This window comes from Natrix helvetica (assembly GCF_964273705.1).
Source record: "Natrix helvetica genome assembly, chromosome: 7".
Classification (NCBI taxonomy): Eukaryota; Metazoa; Chordata; class Lepidosauria; order Squamata; family Natricidae; genus Natrix; species Natrix helvetica.
Window position 1 is genome coordinate 57,637,548 of NC_138558.1, and position 27,080 is coordinate 57,664,627.

A 27,080-nucleotide genomic window follows, 5' to 3' on the forward strand; every position below is an offset into this window, starting at 1 on the left:
CTAAAATAACCAGATAATAATACATTTGCCAGGAGGGACAGTTGTAATTATGCCAGGCCTGCTAATCGGAACAGGTGAGTCTTCAATTTTTGCCGGAAGGAGCGGAGGTCAGAAGTGGTTCTAATGTCGGGGGGGAGGTCATTCCAGAGGGTTGGGCCCATCACAGAGAAGGCCCTACTCCTTGGTGTCGCCCGTTGGCATTGCCTAGTGGACGGCACCAGGAGAAGTCCCTCCCTGTGTGACCGAATTGGCCGCAGGGATGTATGTGGGAGGATGCGATCCCGCAAGTAACTAGGTCCCGTGCCATGGAGCGCTTTAAAGATGGTAATCAGCACCTTGAAACGCACCCGAAAAACCACAGGTAGCCAGTGCAGCTCGCGCAGGAGAGGTGTTACGTGGGAGTACCTCGTACTCCCCATCACAGTCCGCACGGCTGCGTTCTGAACCAACTGCAGTCTCCGGGCGCATCCCAAGGGCAGCCCCATGTAGAGAGCGTTGCAGTAATCCAGGCGGGACGTCACCAGCGCATGAGTGACCGTGCGTAGGGCATCCCGGTCCAGTAGGGGGCGCAATTGGCGCACCAAGCGAACCTGGTGGAACGCCCCCCTCGCCACGGCTGCCACATGGTCATCCATTGACAGCCGGGCATCAAGGAGGACGCCCAAATTGCGCGCCCGTTCCACAGGGGGCAATTGTTCGCCCCCTATGGCCAGCGATGGAATCAGCTGGCTGAACCGAGGTGCCGGTAGCCACAGCCACTCGGTCTTGGAGGGGTTGAGTTTAAGTCTGTTGTCCCCCATCCAGACCCCGACGGCTTCCAAGCACCGGGACATCACTTCAACCGCCTCGTTGGGGTGGTTTGGGGTTGAAATATACAGCTGAGTATCATCAGCGTAGAGGTGATACTCAACCCCAAAACCACGGATGATCTCACCCAGCGGCTTCACATATGTGTTGAACAGGAGAGGCGAGAGGACCGACCCCTGTGGCACTCCACAAGTGAGTGGCTTCGGGGTCGACCTCTGTCCCCCTGTCAACACACATTGCCTCCGGTCGGAGAGGTAGGAGCCGAACCACCGCAAAACGGTACCTCCGACTCCTATCCCCTCCAACCGGCGCAATAGGATACCATGGTCGATGGTATCAAAAGCCGCCGAGAGGTCTAATAGGACCAGGATAGAGGAACAACCTCTATCTCTGGCCCTCCAGAGATCATCGACCAACGCGACCAAGGCTGTCTCTGTGCTGTGCCCGGGTCGGAAGCCGGACTGGCGTGAGTCTAGATACTCGGATTCGTCAAGGTGTTGTGGAAACTGCTGCGCCACCACATTCTCGACAACCTTCGCTAAAAACGGAAGGTTGGAGACTGGACGATAGTTAGCTAGCTCCATTGGGTCGAGTGCAGGCCTCTTAAGTAAGGGTCTTACCACCGCCTCCTTCAAGGCGGCTGGTAAGGATCCCTCACCCAATGAGGCATTCACCAGGCCCAGAAGCCAGCCTCGGGTCACCTCCCAAGATGCCAGTACCAACCAGGAGGGACACGGGTCCATTAAACATGTGGTGGGTCGCAGCCGTCCACGCAACCTATCCAAATCCTCGGGGGCAACAGAATCAAACTCCTCCCATGATGGTCTCACAAGACTCGCTGTTGGCGGCCCGTCCAGTCCACTGAGGGGGGCCCATCCGCTCCGGATCTGAGCGACTATGATATGATACAGAGATAGTCATTTATAGAAGTTAAACAAATTATACAGTAAAAATACTAGAAATGACATGAAACAGAGAAAACATTTTATTACATTTAGTGGACATGTAAAAAAAAAAAAAAATTCCTGGAAATATTGTTGTTGTTAGTTGTGAAGTCATATATGACCCATTGTGACCCCATGAACCATGTTCCTCAGGACTTCCTGTCGTCTACCATCCTCTGGAGTCCATTTAAGCTCATGCTGACTGCTTCAGTGACTCCATCCAGCCACCTCATTCTCTGTTGTCCCCTTCTTCTTTTGACCTCAGTCTTTCCCAGCATTAGGCTCTTCTCCAGCGAGTCTTTCCTTCTCATTAGGTGGCCAAAGTATTTGAGTTTCATCTTCAGGATCTGACCTTCTAAAGAGCAGTCACGGTTGATCTCCTCTAGGACTGACCAGTTTGATTGCCTTGCAGTCCAAGAAACTCACAGGAGTCTTCTCCAGCACCACAGTTCAAAGGCCTCAATTCTTTGGCACTCAACCTTTCTTATGGTCCAACCTTCAGAGCCATACATTGCAACTGGAAAAACTGGAAATGCATAGCACAAAAGTTTTGAATTTAGTTTTTAAATAAATAACTTTTTATTACATATAATCTCAGAAAAAAACAATAAGAAACATAATGTGGATAATGTTATCGGTAGTTGAAGAGCATAAACATCACTGTTTAGGTCTAAAAACTTGAAAATTGTTACATACATGTTCTCTATAACAAACAAGGGTATTTTCTTCATTCAGAGCTACAGTCATTGTGTAAGTGTTTACATAAATTGGATTGGGGCAAATTAGTTGTGTTCATTTATCAGTTAATTAAATAACTGTTTCAAACAGCATGCAGCAATGGTAAGCAGATAAATTAAGGGCATTATTAAATACCTGATTCAAAGTTAATGTGCAAGATGTTTGACTAAAATCAACATTCTGGATCAGTTCATATTAGTCACCTGCTGTGAAGGAAAGCAGATAATTCTAAGAGTCTGCTTGAAATGCTTAGCATCAAATCCACATGCCAAGATTTAATTTTACATTAAGGGCATGAAATTTGGAGTCTGCCAAGTAAAGACATTTAAATACTGGATTAAATAAGATTAAATTCCAAATTCATGGATAGGAAATAGGATGTGAAAATTGTTTAAAAATAATAGTCAGTTTAAAAAAAATAAGCTGCTATTTTCCAAGCAATATTTACCCAAATGTGAGATACATTTAAAAAAAAAACACCAATTACTAAGTTCCCAAATGTGAACATATAGCAACATGTCTGCAATGCTATATATTCTTACATTTCAATAAAACCTCTTTCTAATGTTTTAGCTATATTCCAGGCAATTCCAGTAACAAAGGCTTAAGCACTTTTGGTTATTAAATAAGGGAATACAAAAATTATGTTTAAACCAAATTATTTGGATACAGTTTGACACACATACACACATTAGTATACACACAACTGTTTTTGCAAAACTAATTCTGATTAACAATTCTGATTAAATTATACAATCTTCTTGTAAAGGTAATAAAATTATTACTTCAATGAAAATGTTAGAGTGGGGTATTACTATATTATGACCCAATTATGAGATCAAAAACCCAAGCGTAGCACAATTCAGTCCTATAGAGATTATTGCTTATTAGAAATATACTTTTTATACTCACAAATGCCCATCACCTAAGAGATGAGGTCATTTATAAGAATATGGTGCAATTTATCAGAGCTTTTAGTTTAAGTCCAATAAGCTTTACTATATTAATCTTGTTATAATATGATTATTATCACAAACTGAAATATTTTGAAGACAGGATGCTGTTAGTCTTTTCTTTCATTGCCTAATATTTTCCACTCTATTGAACATAGATTTGTAAATCTAGAAAAAAAATCTTTCCTATCACTTGCTATTTGAATATCTAAATGGCCTTTCTTAGGATCAGTGGTGGACTGCTAATTTTTTAACAACCGGTTCTATGCCCTAATGCCTGGCTGGGTGGGTGCGGCTGGGTGGTCGTTTGGCAGTGAGTAGAAGTAAAACTTTTAGAAAATCTGGATTGTCATAACAGATTCAGAATAATTTCCTGGTAATAAAATAATTGTTCAATTTTGTGCATGACCAGCTATTCAGTTGCGACAATTTAATTATCTGTGTCAGAGGCAGGTTACTTATAACTAACCATTTTTTGTATAGTATGTATGCATGTTTGTTTGCATTTATAGCATTTATAAGGCTGTCTAACTCAAGCAGTGAGACTCTGTATGATATATAACACAATAAAAGAGAACAAAGTAAAATCCTCTAGAAAATAAATAACCATATAAGAAAAAAATATGTCACGACAAACTGAACAAAATAATTAAAACAAATAAAATAATTAAAAGGTGATTCCACTCAACTAGATCCAAACAACAAACATTATTATGCTACTTTTCCAAATCTCTGGCTTTAGAAATCTCTTTGGTATGACAGTGCATAACCCGTCTCACTTTTTAACTTTTGCCAATAGGTGAATTCTTGTTCTTGTTTAATAATGTTTGAGTTAGCATCTGCTATTTTAACTGACTGCCAGATTGCTTCTGATGAATTTTTTGTGCTTATGTGTTTCTAATTATTCCAGTAGTATACCTATAGAGAATTATTTTACATTCCTTGAAATACCATGTTCTGTTTTGATTACTGTTTCCTTTTCTTTCAGTACTCTCACTGAAAGATCTTAAATATTGAAAAGTCAGGTGGATTCTCCAATGATTTTAAATCAGGAAGATTGTAAATGGATATTAATATCATCATAACTGTTGTTGCAGTAATGATTTTCTGTTTAAAAAGGGGGATATGAATACAACTAGAGCAAAAAGTAATCAAACTGAGATTTTATTCAACAGTCACTCAACAGTCAAATATATTTATAAAAATTATAAAAGCAGGATAAAAACAAACAAACAAATATATAAACACATTTTTCAGATTTGGCTACCCCCACCTTCTTTCCCAATTTTTAGATAAGAATTTAACAATTGCATAATAATTAAAACTATTAATTGAAAAACACCATAATAATCCCAAGAACATGCTGAAGATTCAAAATAATATAGCTCTGGATACCTTGGGAATATTGCATTATAGAAAGGTGGGAATCATGTGAAAAGTTCAACTGTAATGAGATTATCAACTACATTAGTAACTTTTCTGATATATAGAGATATTGACAAATAAATAAAATGCATAAGTTGACTTAAAACATAAATGTTAATGAAGAAAATTTCAAGCAACAATAAAATACATTTTATTATGTATAAAGCAACATTTACATTTGAATTCCACAGCACTTAAAACCTGAATCACTTTTCAATATGTTTCATCAACATAGTTAATGTATGAGGAGACGACTTCCAGTCCCCGAAGGCGACGGATGTGCGCATCCGCTGCTCGTCTTTTCGGTGGGCTCCTTTTGGGAGCACAGGGTGCATTGGAGGGGCGCCCTGCTATAGGGCGGCTTGCTGGGACCCCCTGGATCGGTGGCGGCCACGGGGAGGTCTCCAGCTTCGCCCCAGGAGCCGGGAAGCATGGGGGGTGCGCGGCGGTGCTGCATGCCGCTGCGCATCTTCGCTGAGCAGAGCCTGAAAGGAAACAACCAATTTGAAGACTACAGCTGAAGTGCGGTGAGGTGGGAAGTTTCCCCAAGTCTTTTACTAATCTACTCAATTGATGAACTGCAGTCTTGTTAAAACTTTGATTCAATCTCTGGAAGAGTTAAGATTGGAGGGGGGGATTTCCACCCCCCTCGGAAAAGCGGCACTTGTAAAATCTCTCCCTCTCATAGGCGAGAGAGAGAGTTAAAAACTTACTTTCACTTCCCCTAAGCAATGGGAGAATGACTTTTCACCACAATTGCGAGAGAAAGGATGGTTGAACTGATTCTTCTTTAAACTATGTATGGGAACTTTGGACTTGTTGTTTCCTGACCTCCTGTAAAGGCTGAGCCAAGATGGCCAACTTCCTCCTTCTTCTTTGCCTTTATGAATGAGATTCCTCTTTTGGAAGATTTTCTGGCTCTGAACTAGTTTCCACCCCAGAGATCTCCAGGAGCCTCTCCTATTATGCATTTCCCTTGGATTTGGAATATTTTGATTCAACTATTTAATCTGGAGCTGCATTGGAAGATTTATTCTCTTCTGGGTTTGCCTGCCTTGTGATCTCTCCCAGCTGTGCTTCTCCACAGATGCCATTTCTTTGCACAGACGCATAATTGTCTATGAGGTTCATGATGGGTCCTAAAAAACTACCACCTGGTAAGGCTTCTTCGGCCCTGACATCTTCCACGTCCAGCCCAATTATGCAACAGACACCATTGGTGTCATTTTTATAACCTAAAGTGCCTGAAGAGAGCTCAAAGGATTTATCTGTTCACCAAATGCTTCAATCTCTTTTAAAGGGACAGGACGAATTGAAAAAACAACTGACAGACCTAAACGATCAGCTCAGAGAAACACAACAACAAACCACACAAAATAAACAGAGAATAGATGTACTGGAGGAGGGCGCAGTTGGGATGAGGGAGGAGGTTAAGACAATCCAGAGGGGGAATATAGAATTTGAAAAGCATATGATAAAGATGGAATTTGAAAGGATGTCTTTTTTCCTTAGATTTCAAAACTTGCCAGAAACCGAGAATGAAGACCTTAAGGAGATTATGACTACAATTTTAGCAGAATACATTAAAAGAGATAAACAGCAGCTGTGGTGGGATATTGACCTGATTTTCAGGATCAACTCAGCATATGCTAGAACACACAATGTTCCAAGGGAAGTCCATGTTAAATTTCTTAGAAAGACTACAAGAGATGAGGTTCTAGGAGCTCAAAAGGTGGGACCATTAAAATATAAAGATAAAGAAATAGCCATTCTTAAACAGATTCCAAAGAAAGTAAGAGATAAGAGGAATAAATATTTCTCTTTAGCAAAGAAATTATATAATAAAGGAGTCTGGTTCAGGTGGTTATTGCCAGAAGTTATGCTGATTTTCTGGGAGGGCAGCAGAATTAGAATTAACACAGTTGTGGAGGTGGAGGCTTTCACTAAAAAACATAATGCTCTCCTAGACGAAATAGGGGATGGTACACAAGAAATGAAGGAGGGAGGGGCTGAGGCTCTGCCAGTAGACCGGGGGGGGGGGAGGGGGAAGGATGCAACATCTAGAAGACTCAGGTCACAAAAGTGATTTGAAACATTATTGCAATTGTTGTTATAATGTAACTTTATGGAAGTGATACAAAAATGATTGAATATACTGATGACTTAGTATAAAACTCAAAACTGCTAATGTTTATTCAAATGTTGATGTTTTTCTATTTTTCTTTGTAAAAGTTGTGAGATTTGGGGGGACTGCTTTCCCCCACATGATGTAGCTGTCAAAAAATTTTATACCCTTTTTAACCCTTTTTCCTTGAAAAAAAATGTAAAAACCAATAAAAACATGTTAATAAAAAAACATAGTTAATGTATGAAAGAATAAAATGAAAAGCAATACAGAGAAAACCCTTGAATTACTTTCTGAGGTGGGACCCAATGGAGTCACAAAAGAACCAGTCCTAATACATTTAATTGCAGTTCTTTGGAAGAACAAATAATTATTTTCAGAACTAATTATTTTTAAAAGCAGGTGCTTAATTTATTTCTTAGACATTGACATTTTCATGATGGCAGTGCATAGAATTTTTTTAAATTACTATAACTTTGCTAGTTCTTCCAAGATTATTTCTAATTATAATACCTTTGATCTGTTATGCCAATGCATAATGAAGTTTCTGAAGTGTATCTTCCAGAACTGGGAGGACCACTCAAGTGAATTTATATTTTTAAACAATTAACAGAACTTCATCATTCAATAACTCTTTCATCTATACAAAACCTTGCCGTTTCATCTCAAATTAACTTATTTAGTAGCAATATTATGTTGATGAACCATTTATGATAATTGAGTTATATCATATATTCATTCCTTCAAAACTGAATAGCTATATTTTATGTGAAAATTATGGAGAAGCTCAAAACATTCCTCTGCTGAATCATTCTGTGTCTATGTTGAGTTCCATCTGTTAAAATAAGGACAAGCTTATAAATGAGTCACACGCATAGTGATTCTTTGTTGATGAGTATTCCTCAGGTCTAGCTCATCGTTAAAAAGGCACTAATTGGTAGTCTAGTTTGTTTCACTCACACTTCATAGAAAGAAGGTAAAAAAACACCCTGTGTCTGTAATTGTGCAATAGAGATTTGTTTTATTTTATGTATTTATTTGTAAAGTGGAACAGAATTGTAGGTGATGAGTTCTGTGTAGACATCTATTGACAAGATGTTTGTATTTCCACATCCCAGACATAAAATTGTCCATCTACATATATTATTGAATCTTATACAACAAATGAAACATTTATACAATCTGAAAAGAAACCAGAATATGTGTTATATATTTATTCACATTTGGGAGTAGAGAATGTGTGTGTGTGTGTGTGTGTGTGTGTGTGTTGTATTTGTGCTGATAAATAAATAAAGGGAGACTAGTTTAGCTCTCATCAGCTAGCCATAACCTTACTGGGATTTGAACCTGGGCTGTGTTACATATTAGGCAGATTTGTTAGCCACTAAGCCACAGGCTTTCCTCCTTATCAGCTGAGCCAGGGAAATAGGTATGTATTTGTGTTACAACCGCTGGTATGCCCAAATATGGGAGGGAGCTCACTACTCCCCCTTTCTGTCCTTCGGCTCATTACAGAAGACCATCCAGGCAGAAAACCATATTTTTTTATTTATAATGTTGCCTTTTTATATTTGTGTTGTATTTGTGCTGATAAATAAATAAAGGAGAGCCTGTGGCTTAGTGGCTAACAAATCTGCCTAATATGTAACACAGCCCAGGTTCAAATCCCAGTAAGGGTATGGCTAGCTGATGAGAGCTAATTAGCTCGAAATAGATCTATACTAGTCTCCCTTTATTTATTTATCAGTACAAATACAACACAAATATAAAAAGGCAACATTAAAAATAAAAATATGGTTTTCTGCCTGCATGGTCTTCTGTGATGAGCCGAAGGACAGAAAGAGGGAGTAGTGACCTTCCTCCCATATTTAGGCAAAGCAGGGGTTGTAACACACACACACACACACACACACATTTGTTTTCTGAGGTTTTCGCGGGTGTTTGTATGTACGTCTTTGGTTGTTGGGGTTTTCTCCCGCGTAGAATTGGAAGTATCTTCACGACGTTTCGATGAAGTCTCATTCATCATCTTCAGGCTGGTGCTTCTGGCTTGGTGCTTCCAAACCATACATGAAGCAAACTGATGCCCACCACGGAGATGTGGCACGACCACAAACGCGAAGCCAAACAACAGTAACGCAGCTCACCAGCTCAAATCCCTCTGCAACTCAGACTAATACAAGCACAACCAGGCCCCCACCCAAACAGAACACGCCCCCATCCAATCAGAGCACAGCCAAACTCCCATCCAATCAGAGCACAGCCAAGCCCCCTACCAATCAGAATACACCTCCACCCAATCAGAATGCAGCCAAGCTCCCACCCAATCAGCTCAAACCCCCACTGGCAGTTAAAAAGAGGAACCGGCTGAGATCTCACATTGCTCCTGGAAGCACCAAGCCAGAAGCACCAGCCTGAAGATGATGAATGAGACTTCATCAAAACGTCGTGAAGATACTTCCAATTCTACGCGGGAGAAAACCTGAACAACCAAAGACGTGTATGTATGTATGTTTCGGCAGGATCTCACCTGCCATCTTCAAGCTGTGGGCTTAAAATGTTTTAAGCCCACAGCTTGAAGATGGCAGGTGAGATCCTGCCGAAATGTTGGAAAGACAATCTCAACCTTACACGGGAAAAGACCCGAATACAATAAAACCAGCATACCTACACCCGTGAAAATCTACGAAAACAAATTTTATATATATATATATATATATATATATATATATATATATATATATATATATATATATATATATATATATATATATATATATATATATATATATATATATATGTTGATAAATAAATAAAGGGAGACTAGTGCAGATGTATTTCAAGCTATTTAGCTCTTATCAGCTAGCCATACCCTAACTAGGATTCAAACCAGGGCTGTATTACATATTAGGCAGATGTATTAGCCACTAAGCCACAGGCTCTCCTCCTTTCTCTGTCTCAGCTGATAAGGATTAGAGCCTGTGGCTTATTTCATCTTCTTAAGAATTCTATATGCATCCATATTTCGTATATTTTAACCTATATTTTATTATCTTTGCATTATCATATTCAATCAATTAGCAACTCAGTTTAATTGATATGTAAAAGGGTAAATTACATACCTCTATTTTATATTCTCCCATAACAGTTTCATATGTGTCCATAATTCATATATTTTAATCTTTATTAAATTATCTTTCCATTATCATATTCAATCAGTTAGCAACTCAGTTTAATTATCATGTAAAGGAATAAATCACACACCTCAACTTCATCTTCTCCATATAACAATTTCTAAATATCTGTTTTTTTCCTAGTAAGTCTTTTGTCCCAATTCTCTATTCCTGTCTCCTCCCTTTTCTTTGTTGGGACACATCCACCCTCTTCAATTTTTTCCCAAGCCACTGCCAAACCCAGGAAATATTTTGTCTGCTTTTCATTTCCCTTTGTTGGGACACATCCCACCTTATCAATTTTCCCTATACCACTGTCAAACCCAGCGAAATTTTTTTCTGCTTTTTATTTACCACAATTTCTACCCTTTCATTATTATCCCCCTCTTCTTCCTTCACTTCCTGCCTCTCCTCAGATTCTAAGTTCAAAATTCCATTTAAACTTCATTTTAATGATTTATGCATATTTTTTTTTATAATTTCACATAATTCTTCAAATTCCCACCTTTCCATAATGTCCAGTTCCAAGATTACAGTTAGTTGTACGGTTAATTATAATTTAAGCTCCAAGTTTCCCAAAGTTCTTATTTCACAGTTCTGGTCCAACTTAAATTCTGATTCATCTAAAATGGAGAGGAAGAAAAGAGGGAGACATCTTGACCACTTCGCTTCCTTTGTTCTTTGTTCTTCCCTCTGGCAAATAACTCCACATTTTTTTGCTCTTGATTTCCCCCCCCCTGTTATATTCCACCTCTCGTTGGTTAGAGTTGCTTAAAATATATTAATTAGAAGAAACTCTAACAAAGCAAGTCTCCTTGGTGTGATTTTAATTTTCGTTTCTCCTCGCTGATTTTTCCAAATTCTGATCTATGTCAGTTGGTTAATTAAATCTTCTTGTGAAGTTTTCACATTCCATTCATTGCTCAGATAAGATTGGATTATGTGGGAAAATAGTGCATTTTTTCTTGATTTTTTTTCCTTGTTACATTACACCTCTCATTAATTAGAGTTGCTTAAGATATGTTAGTTAGAACAGGCTCAAACAAAGCAAGTCTCCTTGGTATGTTTTTAACTTCTGTTTCAAAGACACAATCTTTTCAAATCCAAATTCAAAGTTTGTGTTTAAATGGGTTAGTCAATTCTCTGTTTCCTCCCTTCTGTCTCCAAGTGTTTAAAACAAAGAGTACTTTGGGGGCTTAATGATTTTAACCCCCCCTTCTTTCTTTCTTTCTGTCAAAATTCCAATCTGTCTGTCAATATTATTTATACTCACAGGTTTCTTTGCATTTTACAAATTCTGATTTATGTCAGTTGGTTAATTAAATCTTCTTATGAGGCTTCACATTCCTTTCCTGCACTTCTCCTGTTCACAAGCTTTGACCAGAAGCCCGCAGCTTTGATAGCAGACATGTCGCCCTGCTGCCTCTCCCGATGCTGATTTAGAGAATTAATCTCTGATCTATGAGGAACCTGTTACACTCTTCTAGGTCTAGTGAAACGCTGCTCCTTCTTCGCTCCCCATCCAGGGAAGTTCTGATCCAAAAGGATCTCAGCATTGGTTTGTCAGAAAGAATTTATATGAGGCTCTTTAGAGCACACATTTTTCCATCTGTCTTGCTGAAGAACTTCTGGTCGAGTCCGACATCCATTTGTGTTGATGTCCAATTATTTCCTCAAAAACTAAAATACATTTATAATAGCCTAAATAGTATGAGATGTCCAACATCGGATGGAAGCAAGTGCTTTGCTCCATTAATTTCTGCACATTTGATTTTTTATTGTAAAATTCATTTTGTTCTTATGCATCAGGCCTCTTATGCAAAGGGTGGATGCAACTTCCTTGGCTTTGGGTGACCACCAAACAAACAATCACTGAAGATGTAGCCACCAAATATTGAATTTTAACCATGAAAGATGCTTTCACTTCTTTGGGATGGAGTTTTACAAAGAGAACCTAATCAACCAATCTTAGATGCAGCTTTTGTCATATTGGAAAAGAAGAACATTGTGTAAATGTTGCTACAGAACACAGTCTAAGTATGTATGGATCAGAGGTGTGTTTCAACCAGTATGGACCAGTACGGATGTACTGGATGGTGAAATTTAGCGTGCCTTCCCGTACCCATTGGTCCAGAGGCCCTGTACTGGAATGCTCCCTCCCCTGGCCTGCCCCCCTGCTCACTCCCCCTGCTCACCTGGTCACCGCTCGCTCTTCCCACCCATCCGCACCATTCTTGCCCTGCCTGCCACTCACTGACTCCCTGGCTCTCCAATCGCCCTGCCTATGAGAGCCCTATTTAAACCGTGGTGCAGACAGCCCACTTACCACTTTTCCTGTTTGGCTCTGGTATCATTGCTCACTAGTAGATCGGATCCTCATCTTGCTTGCCTTCCTTGCTGTTATCACTGCCTCCCTCAGGTAAGTAAGCTGCAAGTAAGCAGGGGGGGCAGACACAGCGGGAGCCTAACTGGAGCTGCCTGTGGTTCTGCATTCTAGGCAAGTCCAGGGATCACTGCAGCCTTCGCGAGGTCGCCAGGCTCACTTAGAGGGCAGGGCCATGTGGCTGCAATTAAGTACAGGGGGGCAGCCATGGCAGGAGCCTAGGTGGAGCGGTCTGCGGTTCTGCATTCTAGGCAAGCCCAGGGACCTTGCAAAGGCCTTTGTGAGGTCCCTGGGCTCGTTTAGAGCACAGGGCTGCGTGGCGGCAACTAAGCACAGGGGGAGCCGGCGGCAGCAGGAAGCCAAATGAAGTGACTTGCCGCAGCTCTGTACCGTAGGCGAGTCTGGTGATTCTTTGCGGCCTTCGCAAGAACCCTGGGCTTGCTTAGAATGCAGGCAGTGGCTGCAGGGCTGAGTGGCTGGTGGTGGTGGTGGTGGGAAGCCAGGTGGAGTGGCCTGCCATGGCTCTGTGCTGTAGATGAGTCCAGGGATCCCTTGGGGCCTTCATGAGAACCTCAGGCCTCAAAGTGGCTCCTTTTCTATGGGCAGGCCAGATTGGTGCAAGGTTGGTGTGAGATTTTGTGTGTTTCTGTGTGATACCTGGCTGTTGAGGTAATTGTGAGGTGGTTGCTTCTTGCAGCAATAACCTTTTATGTGACTCCATGGCTGTTTTCATATGCTGAGTTGTGTGCTGCTTTATGAGCTTCCACAGCTTGATGGTTTTTGATGGTTTCTGATTGCCCTGCTTTTGTTTTCCTGTTTTCCTGGGTTAATCTTGGTCCCAGGTCTTTTGTCTTTCCTATCCTGGGGGTTAATTCTGCCAGGAAACAGGAAAAGTGGAGTTCCAGGCGAACTATTTTTAGCCTTTGTCTTAATGGGTGTATTTAAAATTTACCTTTCAGCTGGTGGTTTCTGGTTCTGTTGCTTCCTGACACTGTCCTTTATAACTTCCCACAATGCCTTGATGGTTTTTATTCCAGTGGCTTTGTCTTTCCTGTCCTTGGGAAAGGAGAAAAACTGGTTTCATCTACAGTCTTTTGGGGGGAAATTGTTATTCTTTTGGTGTTTTCCTCACACTGTCATCATTTGTGTATGTGTGTGTGTGTGTGTGTGTGTGTGTAATGTCCCACAGTTATCTACACATTAATAATGATCAAGTACTAATAATATTTCCTTATACATTTTAGTGACCTTTCCTTACATAATTGGTGTTTTCTTTCATACTTTTAGATTTCTAATTTCCGTTTCTGTTAGTTAGTCATTGATAAAACAAATCCCACATGAAAAAGTATTTGAAGCCTTCTTGATTTTAATTGTCAATGTATTCATTTCTGCACATTCTAATATTTATTCATTTTCATATCTTTGTTTTGCCACTGTTGTGCAAACACAATTCCAGCAGCTGTTAACATGTGTAAAATTAAATATGTATTGTATTCCCTTTGAAATACTCAACAAAATATTTCTGGTTTTAAATCCATATCTTGCTTTACCATTGCTTTTAACTATGACACCACTAACTCTTGAACAACTACTTGGACTGACCTAAGTACTGAACCTAATTCATATATTCCTGTTTTTTGAACTGAGGAATAAATTTCAGAAAAAGAAATGTGTATTGCTCTGTGAATCTACCTATGACATTAATTCTTCTTGGTATCATCTGCAGTCTTCTAACTTCTTGATCTAATTTCTTAGATGAAAAACTATATCTTTTCTGTTTCTTGGGGGACATCCTTCCTGAAAAGACTGTACATTGTTGGGTGAAAACAGAGGTCCCTTATGTTACCTGTAGTCCTCAGCTTACAATATTGTTTTATTTCTTTTGCAGTTAGTATTATTTAACAGGATGAAGAAGAAGCAACAGAGTATGACCACTTTCTTCTCCAAAAAACCAAGAGAGGAGCAATCAGCTGATCCACAATGGTCACTAGCACCACCAATGCCACCACCTACACCAGCACCACCAGTGCCACTTGAAGTCGGAGAAAGCAGCAAGTCCATCTCTTTCACTGAAGTTCCAAAACTTCCTGGCTGCTGGAGTTTGCAGCAATACAGAAACTTCAAGGAGAAATATGATGGACTGGCAGTATCTGACAAAAAGTTAGGTTGTGAGTACTGTACAAAACCTGTGTTCTCATTAGAGAAAGGTACTCATGTTTCTAGAGAGTGAAAAAAATTCCAGGTTGAGGCTGGAGGGACAAGTAAGGAGAATCAACAATCATCTCTCAGAAAAAAAAATTAAGAAACATTTTCAATCAAAAGCATACCTTATTTGTAGCGGGAACAGTAAACAATGGGAGCAGGATGCTTTAACCAAATCCATAGATAAGTCAACTGACAAACATTTATCTAGGAGTAGCAAAATATTTTTTTACTGTTTACAATCTAGCACAAAGATGCAAACCATTCTCAGACAACGAAGGGCAGGTAAATTTGCTAACAACAGTTGGAGTAGATGTGGGAGTAGGCTTGCATTCATGGAGATTTGCAATGAAAATTGTTGAATTCATTGCAAACAAAATTAAAACCACCGTGTTTTCCAGCAATATTGCAAAGAATCTAAAGATGTGTTTAATAATCGATGAAGCCTCAACACTCTCAATGAAAGCAGTTCTGATAGTTTTTGTTAAAGTTGAGGATTCAGAATGCCCAGCAACTATTTTCGTTGACCTGTTGGAATTAGAGAAACAAGATGCAGAGACCATATGTTCTACAGCAATGAGAAGCTTATGTAAAGTTGGGTTTACCACCAAATATCTGCAGAACAATTTAATACCTTTCTGCTCCGATGGTGCCAATGTTATGCTTGGGAGAAAATCTGGAGTCAGCACCAGAATAGCTCAAGACTTCCCAAACGTTGTAATCTGGCACTGCTTAAACCACCGACTCCAACTTGTGCTGGATGATGCAATAAAACAAATAAAACCACTTCAAGATATTCCTTGACAAGGTACACACCACTTTCCAGAAATCCTGCAAGACCTTTTCCAAAGTTTTGGGACCAAGATGGGCTGCCTGTAGTTTAAGATCAAACATAGCTGTTTTAGAACTTTAGAATTTTTAAATCAATCAGGCTTTTTGAGCAGGATATAGAAAGGGTCAAAGGACTGCCTGAAACCATCGCTTCTACTGACTAGTTTCTTCCTTGGTCACTACAGGAGTCCAAGACATAAACATTTCTGTGGAAATTCTAGCACAAATCTCTTCCCAAGGTTTCCATTATCATCACAACAGGCAAATTACTCAACAAATAGGTAAGAGGTAATTTTGTTTTATAGAGCAAAACAAGAAAGCAAACAAAATAAAAATAAAACCTTACATATAATATAAAACCTTAAATATAAAATTTAATATATAAAACCTTAACTAGCCACCAATATCCATTTTATTTAAATTAAAAATTCCATTTAAAGTAGATGGATTACTTGCAAAGCTCTTTCACATTCATTAAAAAAAGTTAATATGCATGAATGAATGAATGAAGGAATGAATGATGTGTGCCTTAATGAGAAAGCTTGCTATCATGGGAGCTGATATAACAAATGGATTTTACTGATAACTTCTAGTAGAACAGTGTTTAAGTCTTGGGAATATGCATAATATTAAGATTTCTGGTGATGGTGTTCATAAATGAAAGTTTAGCATTTTTTTAAACTGAAGACTATTATATTTGAGGCCTATTGAAATTTTGCCTGTTAAGAAATTTTTATTTGTGATGTTTATCTCTAGCTATTAACCTCACAACAGATTATGAATGTCTTAAATAAATAAAGCCAAATTAAAGTGGGCGACCTATTCACATATTACTTGCTTACTGCTTGTTTAGTACCTTATTTAATACAATACAATACAATAATAGAGTTGGAAGGGACCTTGGAGGTCTTCTAGTCCAACTCCCTGCCTAGGCAGGAAATCCTATACTGTTTCAGACAAATAGCTATCCAACATCTTCTTAAAGACTTCCATTGTTGGGGCATTCACAACTTCTGGAGGCAAGCTGTTCCACTGATTAATTGTTCTAACTGTCCAGAAATTTCTCCTCAGTTCTAAGTTGCTTCTCTCCTTGATTAGTTTCCACCCATTGCTTCTTGTTCTACCCTCAGGTGCCGTGGAGAATAGTTTGACTCCCTCTTCTTTGTGGCAACCCCTGAGATATTGGAACAATGCTATCATGTCTCCCCTAGTCCTTCTTTCTCTTAAGCTAAACATACCCAGTTCCTGCGACCGTTCTTCATATGTTTTAGTCTCCAGTCCCCTAATCATCTTTGTTGCTCTTCTCTGCCCTCTTTCTAGAGTCTCCACATCTTGGGACATATTTTCTCTTTTAACTATAGATAAATGATAGGCCACCCATCTCACTATTTCCTATTTAGGACCAAGCAGTGTTTTGTTAAACACAAGAAGAAGTAGACAAAATAAGTTAATTATTCCAGAAGTTCACCTGATATAAATGTATGATCAAATGCTGAGAAAGTTCTATTCTGCCTGAACAACTCTCTTTAATTATTTAAAGAATGCCATCTTTGCCAATGCACATAGGGAATATGGTTAAAAGAAAGTTTTCACCTGAGCATAAGTTCTCACCTGAGATTATATAATCTTAAAAGTAAATAATGTGGAGTTTTAAAAATCAATGTCAACATGATTCCAGGAAATTCTGACAAAGGAAAATGAATGAACACATGGTTGACAATATAGAATAAGACCTTGTTTTCTGCTTATCTTTTATATTTTGTTTTTAATTGTGAGTGTTGGATGGGTTTCTATCACTAGTGTGGGAGCTGCCAAAATTTTTTGTATATCCCTATACCTTTCCCCATATATGTGTAAAAACCAATAATTTTTTTTTGGAAAAAAAACCATGATTCCAGGAAATTTGTTCAATAAACAGATAAGCTATCTCAGCATACACAAAGAGGTGATGAGAGGAAATAAAATAAGCTTTTTTAGAGAAAGAAGGAATGACCCCTAGGATGGCATTCAGTCCCTTGAATCACAGATCAGTAATAAAGACCCCAGAGTATGTATCCCAAGACCCAAAGTGAGAGGAAAAGCTGCATATATCCAGCTATCTAGTTGATGGGAGAACTGGCACAGTGACAAGCGTGGCTCATAGAAACAAAACCCTTGATATCTAAAAAGAAAGTCACCAAAATTGTGGAGGAAGAGATCGATCATTTTAAGAAGTCCAAAATGATTTTATCTGGATGATTGTTCTGACAAAGGTGCAAGATTTTGTCCTTCAAGAAATGAACATATTTTCAGGGGTTTTTTTGGTCCCTATTCACAAGAAGAGGAAGATGAAAAAGACAGTGGGTCTCTCCTGCACATCATCTATGTGAGCTCAAAGAGAAGGCTTCTGTTTTTGTTAAGTACAGATTCAATCTTTACTTAGATTTAGTCAGCAAGGGTTTTCATTCTGCCCCTGAGGGGAGCATGACATGGACTTGACATAGTTACTTTGTATTTTAATTTGACTTATTTCTTTTTCTTTTTTTAATTTTGATTACAGCCTGGAATGTAGGATTTTTTTTAAATCCTATTGCTGTACAAATTGATTGATAGCTTGTCTGGACAATATATAATGATAAGAGAGAGCTTGTTAGTGCTAATTGACATCTGGTTTGTCCCGTGAACTCTAGACAACCTTTTTGCTTATAACATCCTACAATTTATGCCTCTTTTGGAGTCACACTTCATTTTAATGAACATGGGAGGTGTTATGGATCCAAATATGCAACATGCTTGACTACGTGTAACTGATTGTCAATGCAAAGGGAAAGTTCATTTTGCCTGTACAATCACATTTTCTCTTGCATTTTCTTTCATGCCTTAACTATAAAAGGGAATGTAAGATGGGCCTCAAGGCTCTCCCTTTTCATAGGAAGATCCCTCTTTTTCAGAGTACTGTAAAAAAAGCTTTTAAATGATCTTCCAACTTGGTTGCTTATTGGAAAAAGTCAATTGAGACAAAACCTAGGGCCAGATTTGGCTATCACTTTTTCAGGGAAACAGACTTTAATTGTTTTCCTAGAAATTGGGGCTGAAATGCATTTGCTCCATAGTTACCTTTAACTCTGTTTGGATGGAGTCTAGATAGATCTCACCTTAGTAGCCTCAGCCTTTTGATTAAAAAAACATTTCATGCTTTACCTATAGTTAGAAGCCACCATAAGACACAGCTTTGGCAGCTAAGCATTGCTGATATGAGCAATTTTTTTTTGCAATTTTTTTTAAATTTTCACTAAACAAACAACAACAAAAAAGAATCATCTTACATTACGTCTTGTAGAAAGTGTGTCAATTGGTTACAAATAACTTTCGTGCCTCTCTTCCACAGTCATTGGTTATATTCATATCAGATATAAAAAATTATTTGTGAATCTTACTGTCAACATAGCATAATTGTCATTTGACTAAAGTTGCTTTAATGTCCTTTTGCCTAAAATAATCCATAGTTAAAAACACAACCACCTGATGGCATTTCATTAGTTATTACAAAAATCATCCAATAACAGTAAGCCTTTATAACATATTCTAAATAAAGATTAGTTAACAAAGTTTCTAAGCCTTTTTTTTCAAGTCACTGTTTACAATTTGTGTCAAAGTTCCTTTTGTTATGGTTGTGTGTGTGTGTGTTGTTTTTGTGCTGATAAATAAATAAAGGGAGAGTAGTATAGATCTATTTCAAGCTATTTAGCTCTCATCAGCAAGCCATACCCTTACTGGGATTTGAACCTAGGCTGTATTACATATTAGGCAGATATATTAGCCACTAAGCCACAGGCTCTCCTCCTTATCAGCTGAGCCAGGGAAATAGGTATGTATTTGTGTTACAACCCCTGGTATGCCCAAATATGGGAGGGAACTCACTACTCTCCCTTTCTGTCTATCGGCTCACTACAGGAGACCATCCAGGCAGAAAACCATTTTTTAATGTTGCCTTTTTATATTTGTGTTGTATTTGTGCTGATAAATAAATAAAGGGAGACTAGTATAGATCTATTTCAAGCTATTTAGCTCTCATCAGCTAGCCATACCCTTACTGGGATTTGAACTTGGGCTGTATTACATATTAGGCAGATGTATTAGCCACTAGGTTGTAACACAACCTAGTTGTAACACAAATACATACCTATTTCCCTGGCTCAGCTGATAAGGAGGAGAGCCTGTGGCTTAGTGGTCACAGGTCACAGCCTTTGGCAGCAGTCTCGGAGCATCGACCGCATGTCCATTCTGTCGCGACGTTGGCTTCTCCTTCAATTAGCAATATTTTGGTCTTTTCGGAAACTAATATATATATTATATTATATATATTTTCATTATTTCTAGACTGCCCACTCTCCCTGAAGGGACTCAGGGCGGTGTACAGGTGTGTCATTAAAACAAATACAAAAAACGAATATCCCATACCCTTAAAAACAAATTAAACCTCATACAACTGTACAAAAAGTAAAAATTAAAAATTAAATTAAAAACAACTAAAAGTATACCCCTAGAAAATTTTTAAAAATGCAGGCTTGAGGAACTAAAATTGGGAATTAGGAATTAGGCCAGGCCGGCTAGATTGAACAAGTGGGTCTTTAGTTTCTTACGGAAGGAGCGGAGGTCGGTGATAGTCCTGATATCTGGGGGGAGGTCATTCCAAAGGGTCGGGCCCATCACAGAGAAGGCCCTACTCCTGGGCGTCGCCCGCTGGCATTGCCTAGTGGACGGCACCCGGAGGAGTCCCTCTCTGTGAGAGCGAATCGGTCGAAGGGATGTATGGGGCAGGATACGATCCCGCAAATAACTAGGTCCTGTGCCATGGAGCGCTTTAAAGATGATGACCAACACCTTGAAACGCACCCGAAAAGCCACAGGTAGCCAGTGCAGCCCGCGCAGCAAAGGTGTTATGTGGGAGTATCTAGTAGCTCCCACAATTGTCCGCGCGGCCGCATTCTGAACCAACTGCAGCCTTCGGGTGCATCTCAAGGGGAGCCCCATGTAGAGAGCATTACAGTAGTCTAGTCGAGACGTCACAAGCGCATGAGTGACTGTACATAGGGCGTTCCGGTCCAATAGGGGACGCAATATAATTAGGGCAGAGTAACTGTAATTCTTTGTAGAGCTATGCAAATATTTCAAAAGGGGTAATATGGGAATCCATACAGAGTACCTCTTTTTTAATCGTTAAAGCAACCACATCATTTTTCAGGATTGTGTGGCTGTACATGTGTATGAACAATCATTTTGCCTTTTATTTCTTTTACTGTATTTAAAATATATCTTTCACAGGATTTGCATTCCCTTCATGTATGATTCTCCCTCTCCTCTTTTTCGGACATATACTCAGACATTACCTACACAACAACAGCAGGAGAACATTGCATGCAATGATGCAAATAAAGCAATATATCAAATGCAACAGATGGGAAACATCTGGATGTGAGTTACAAGAAGAAGAATTACATGATGCCAAATGAAATTCAATTAGTGATAAATCCAGCAGAAAAGACACTATGCAACATGACATGGATGATGTATCAGGATTTTGCATGCAGCCATCAGAATGGCAGGTCAATATATATCAGCTAGACTGATTACTGGGTACAGCATGCAAGACATAGCAACTTTAATGACAGGATCACCATAGCAGTATGACTAATGGTAATGACTGCCAACAACACTACTCAAGCAAAAGAAATAATGACAAATATAACTGGGAGTACAGCATGGAATTCAGAAAAGATGCCAAAAGTAACAGAAATGATGGCTGAAGCAGTATGACATAAAAAGTCAGAAATGGTAGGACATTGTATTCAATTCTTCCAACTAACACTTCTCCCCCTTCCTTATTCTTTATAATATAACTAGAACTATTCTACCTTATACCATATAGTCTGTGCAAATGAAAGTCTACTGATGGCAGCAACAGAATTGTACTTTTTATTGTTTATGGTCATATTCATTGTTTCTGTTGCTACTTTTTGCTTATGATGGTTTACACCTAGTTAAGAAGGAAGGCTTTCCAGATGTCCAGGTACAGTACTCAAGATTTCTGGATTGTGCGGCCCCTGGGAGTAACAGTTCAGAAACATGTGGCAGACCATTTATTCTCTACTCCATCCTCTTCCATTCTAAAGTTATTGGTATTATTTACCATGGTTATTTCTTATCCTGCACTATCAATTACACTGTAATTGCAGACAAAGATAATCAATTCTAAATGGAAATGTTAAAAATTCTTTAACTGAAATTATTTTAAATATCCAGGGCCATGTAAATTACTCCTTAGTATATTGAAGAAACCTATTGGTGGCATGGTTGATCCTTTATACCGTATCTGATTCTGGAGAATGAAAGAATTACTAGATAATGGAGGATGATTAACAATGTTCCTGAGATCTAAATGGCTATCTTCTATGAAGATAGAAGGAATCACAATTCAGACAATTTGGCTAGTATCTGGGCAGGAATCTGGGCAGATTCTAAATTAGATTGTAGATTGATATGTAAAAACCTTGAAATAATGCAGCAGTAAGCAGAAATCAGTATTGATTTATGAAGAATTCATTTGGCCAGACTAACATAATTATATTCTTTAGATGTGACAATTTTTTTTAGGGAATGCCATATTCAACATGTATCTTGACAAAGCATTTAACATTCTCTTTACCTAGGTAGTAAGTGTAATAATATGTAAATGGATGCAGAGCTGGTTTTACATAAAAAGTTATTGTTAATGGTTCCGTATCAAATTGGAATAATAGCAATAGCAATAGCAGTTAGACTTATATTGTCAGATTGCACACAATGTGACTATGTGAGACAACCCAGGAGCAAACAGAGGTTTGTATTTAAATAGTAATTTGATGTGTGTGTGTGTGTGTGTGTGTGTGTGTAATCATATGCATATGCACGCACGCACGCACGCACTCACGTACGTACGTATGTATATGTACTTTAGTCAGACCTCAAACAAACAGCAATCAGCAGTTACAGTAGGGAAGCACACACACACACACAGAGAGACACTCCAACAGGGCATCTTGTTATTACAGGGTCTTAAAGTGATATCAACCCAAAAACCTTACTGACTCATTTATAGCATTAAATCATTGTAGCAGCTGGTCAGTTCTTAAATCATTACCTTAACATTTATAGGACTTCATAATGCTTTTATAGCATTAACCAAGCGGATTACAGAGTCAGCATATTGCCCCCAACAATTTTGGCCCTCATTTTACTGACCTTGGGAAGATGGAAGGCTGTCAACCTTGATCCTATCAGTGCCTAGCAGTGGGCTGAGTTAACCTGCAATACTGCATTCTAACCATTGCACCACCCTGACTCCATTAGTCTTCATCCATAATGAAGATATCCATAACCCATTTTATTTTCTTCTTGTTTTTTTGTTTGTCTTTAGCATCCTCTTTTTACAGTCTCAGTGGGCTCCAGCTGAAATCCCTTTGTTACTCTTCTACAGTAGCATTTGACCAAATATATTTCTACAGGGAAATGAACCTCTTGAGCAGCTAATCACCAATTATTTAATTTACTGTCCTCGATATGAATATCAGCATCTCAATTTCTGGATACATCCTGGCTTGCATTCATCTTATATATGAATCAGTGGTGGGATTCAGCCAGTTCGCACCACTTCGGGACAACCGGTTGTTAACTTTCTGAGCAGTTTGGTGAACTGGTTGTTGGAAGAAATCATTAGGGCAGAGAACCAGTTGTTAAATGATTTCAATCCTACCACTGATATGAATGGTAGATTGTTATTAATTTTGCTTGTCATCTACATTATTTTCACTAGAAAAACAAATTAGCTTTGAACTCTTATATCGTGATATAGATTTGGATTGTTTACCTGAAGCAGCCAATATACAAGACACAAGATACATGTAATTCTGGAGCATCAGAATAATGCATCATGTGAGAAAGACAATATTATTGTTATTTTTTGGGTAGTAAACTCATGCTTTGTGACTCCCGAACCCTAGCTTTGCCTTCTTAACCCTAAATAATGCTATTTATTCTCAGTATTATTAAGCTAATTTCAGTTTCCCCTTCCAGTGATAAGTCTTGAATTTAGTCCCTCTCCCTCCCTCTCTCTCTCTCTCTCTCTCTCTCTCCCTCTCCCTCTCCCTCTCTATCTCTCTCTCTCCACATACACACACACACACACCTAAGCTGTAGCAATTGCAAGTCTATAAAGATCCAGTTTCTGACTAGGGTACATATGAAGCTCAATTATACCAAGCTGGCTCTTTTTGGAAGCAAAATCATTGTAAAATGATATAAATGTTATTATTGGATATTTTAAGTTCCTCTTCAGTTGTATCAAAAATATCCTTTTCAATTAAATTAAATAAGTAAATATAGACATATAATATTATTTGCAAAATATGAAATATTTGTCCTGGGATATTTATCTTCCTAGGAAGAGTCTCCTTCTCCTTTTAATTTCTTAGACCAATATTACAATTTTGGAATTTCTGAATTGATATCCGTCAAAATGCTCACCAGATCTCACTCGACGTAAGTTTTTAAGGTCAGTCAAGAATATTGTTTTAGACTGTTGGATCCAATGTATGGCATGGTGTTGCTAGGAGGCTGACCTGGCTATCTCTTTACTCAACGCTAACATGTTTTTCTCATCCAAAACATTTTCAAGCTTATCATTTAGTTTGATCATTTTCAATCTTTATGACAATTTTTACATGTTTTTAATTTGCTATTTATTATATATGCATTTATTAACCTGCCCATATAAGTTTTGTTATTATTAAGAATATAATATGTACATAAATGATATTAATATCACTGCACAAATGTTAATTAAAACTGCTCAATTCAAGTGTATGAATTAATTAATTTACCTTGATAGCCATGACTATAATTAAATGAGGAGAAATCCAAGCACATGATATTAGAGTTTCTCAAGTTGGCTGCATTTCTCGCAAGGTTTCATACTTTTAACATTATTTTTAAATTTAAATATAAATTATAATCGTCACTGTAAGTAACACAGTGGCATACACCCATTAAAGTTTGTCAGATTGGACCATCAATTTTAGTATCACTTCTTATACAAAAGGTCAATCGACTATATAAAATTATAGACACTATAAATATAGTGAAACATGAACTTTCACTTGTCAACATTCTTTAGAGATATTCCCTTTGCTTCAAAAACTGCTACATTTATATAGCCATAAAACTCAACTGACTTCAAATACCTAGTCTCAAATGTATGACCTTGGGGTATATCTCAATTTCTTTTTTAGTGCCAAATTTAAAAATATCTTGTAAAGTTCACTTTTTTGTGTGTTTCTTTTTCTTCTTTTTCTTACAGTATAATCTTATTTGGATATAAGAGAGTTATTTAAGTTTTTCATTTGTCAGTTTTTCATTAAGCAGGATGTGGTGTGGTTTTAAAAAAACATTGTTTTCAATTTATTTATTTCATGCATTTCCATTTATTTTACTCAAATATAAAACTATTATTTATCATTACATTCTAATAGTCAAGAGTCAACATTTGTATTGACAATTTTTTTAAAAAAAATCCTTAAATACAAAGAAAAAATAAACTGAAGATAATAAAAACACATTTATGTAAAAAAGGCCCAGTAAATTTGACTTGATATAATGTATAAAAGTTAAGTTTAAGAGAATTATTCCTAAAATACTTTTGCAAGAAAGTTATTATCATTATTATTAGTGTTATTTTGATTTAAAAAAACCATTGCAAGCTCAATTCAAGTGTATGAATTAATTAATTTACCTTGATAGCCATGACTATAATTAAATGAGGAGAAATCCAAGCACATGATATTAGAGTTTATGTTTATTAAATAATAAAGAATGTTTATTAAATAAGTCCATTGAAGAATCAATATCAGTGATCATAAGGATCACTTGAATTGAATGGAGGAATATGATTTATTAAAGAATCACTCTAGTTCGTTATTATATGGACAATCAAAATTTTTAATAGATGTACTTTCCTTTTTGTTCAAAAAAGCCACTGGCATCTCTTAAAAGAGTAATTTTAAATTGGCAAAATTAATTTAGAAAGTGATTGCATAATTTAATGCAATACTTCTGGTTTTTTTTGTAATTAATCATAGATGAATTGTATTTTAAAATTTTATTACCTTATGTTAAGATGGGCAGCCAATAAAATAAGTAAATACATTTTCATTATTAACATGCAATTAAAAACATTACATCCAATTTAGTATTGGAGGACAACTAAATTATAATTGGAAAGACGATCGTGTAGATACTGTTCACAAAAATATATAAATAAAATGAATTTCAATTGTATCTTGATTTTTTTTATTTTTTGTCCTTAGCTAATGTGCAAAATATCTTATTTCAAAAATAAAACAAAAAAAGATATTAGAATAGAATTCTTTAGAATAGAATTCTTTATTGGCCAAGTGTGATTGGACACACAAGGAATTTGTCTTTGGTGCATATGCTCTCAGTGTATATAAAGAAAAATAAAACAGAATACATTCATCAAGAATCATAAGATGTAACACTTAGTGATAATCATAAGTGACCAATAAGCAATCAAATTATACTAAGAAACAAATAAAACAATATAAAATTTAAAGATACAAGCAACATGGTTATGTTTTATTTAATTCACAAGTTACAAGAATGACGACAAAATAGAACCATTCTATTTATTGTGTGCTTAGTGCAATTTTATCCCATGTATATTATGTATATGTTAAGTGGGAAAACACTCAGCTGTGTGTTGCAGGAAAGAAAGGGAAAAGCCAGAATGAATTGGAATGATCAAAAGAGTATTGTCCCACTTGATGCAAATCCCACCTCTTTTGTATATGCATTACAACATTTCCTGTACACTCAAAAATAGCACACCCTGTGGCACAATGGCACGATCCTGCTTTCCCCAGTTTTATTATGAGGCTTCTAGGATGACTTCATAGTAGCAGATTATAAATAATCATAATTCATTTGAAGCAGACCTATTAAAAAAGTTCTCACCATTTTGCTAATAAATTCTGTTCATTATATTCAGCTGAATCTAAAACACACAGGGAGAAGATGACTCTATAGTCAAATACTAACCAGATATTAGAAAAAATATGATTGTTAATTAAAGTACAAAACATTTGGTGTTCCAGATTAGAAACTAAAGTGTCTTGGTAGAGATATTAGTTACTCACTATGGTGCCCAGTCTGTATCTACACATAATGAAGTCAGAAGGTGTCGCCTAGCTAAATATTTCTTCTAAAAAAACCCAAAAACTTATTTTTAAAAAAACAACAGTCTTTTTATATGTCTATCCTATGTGGTGAATTTTTGTTATACTACTGAAGAATTTAATCATCTCTTTTCTCAGCTGCACCTTGAAAACTGACACAATTTTCTCATTTTTTTGGAAACTTGGTTTCAAAGAATTAAATGGGTCAGTCATCCATGTAAACCAGTCATTT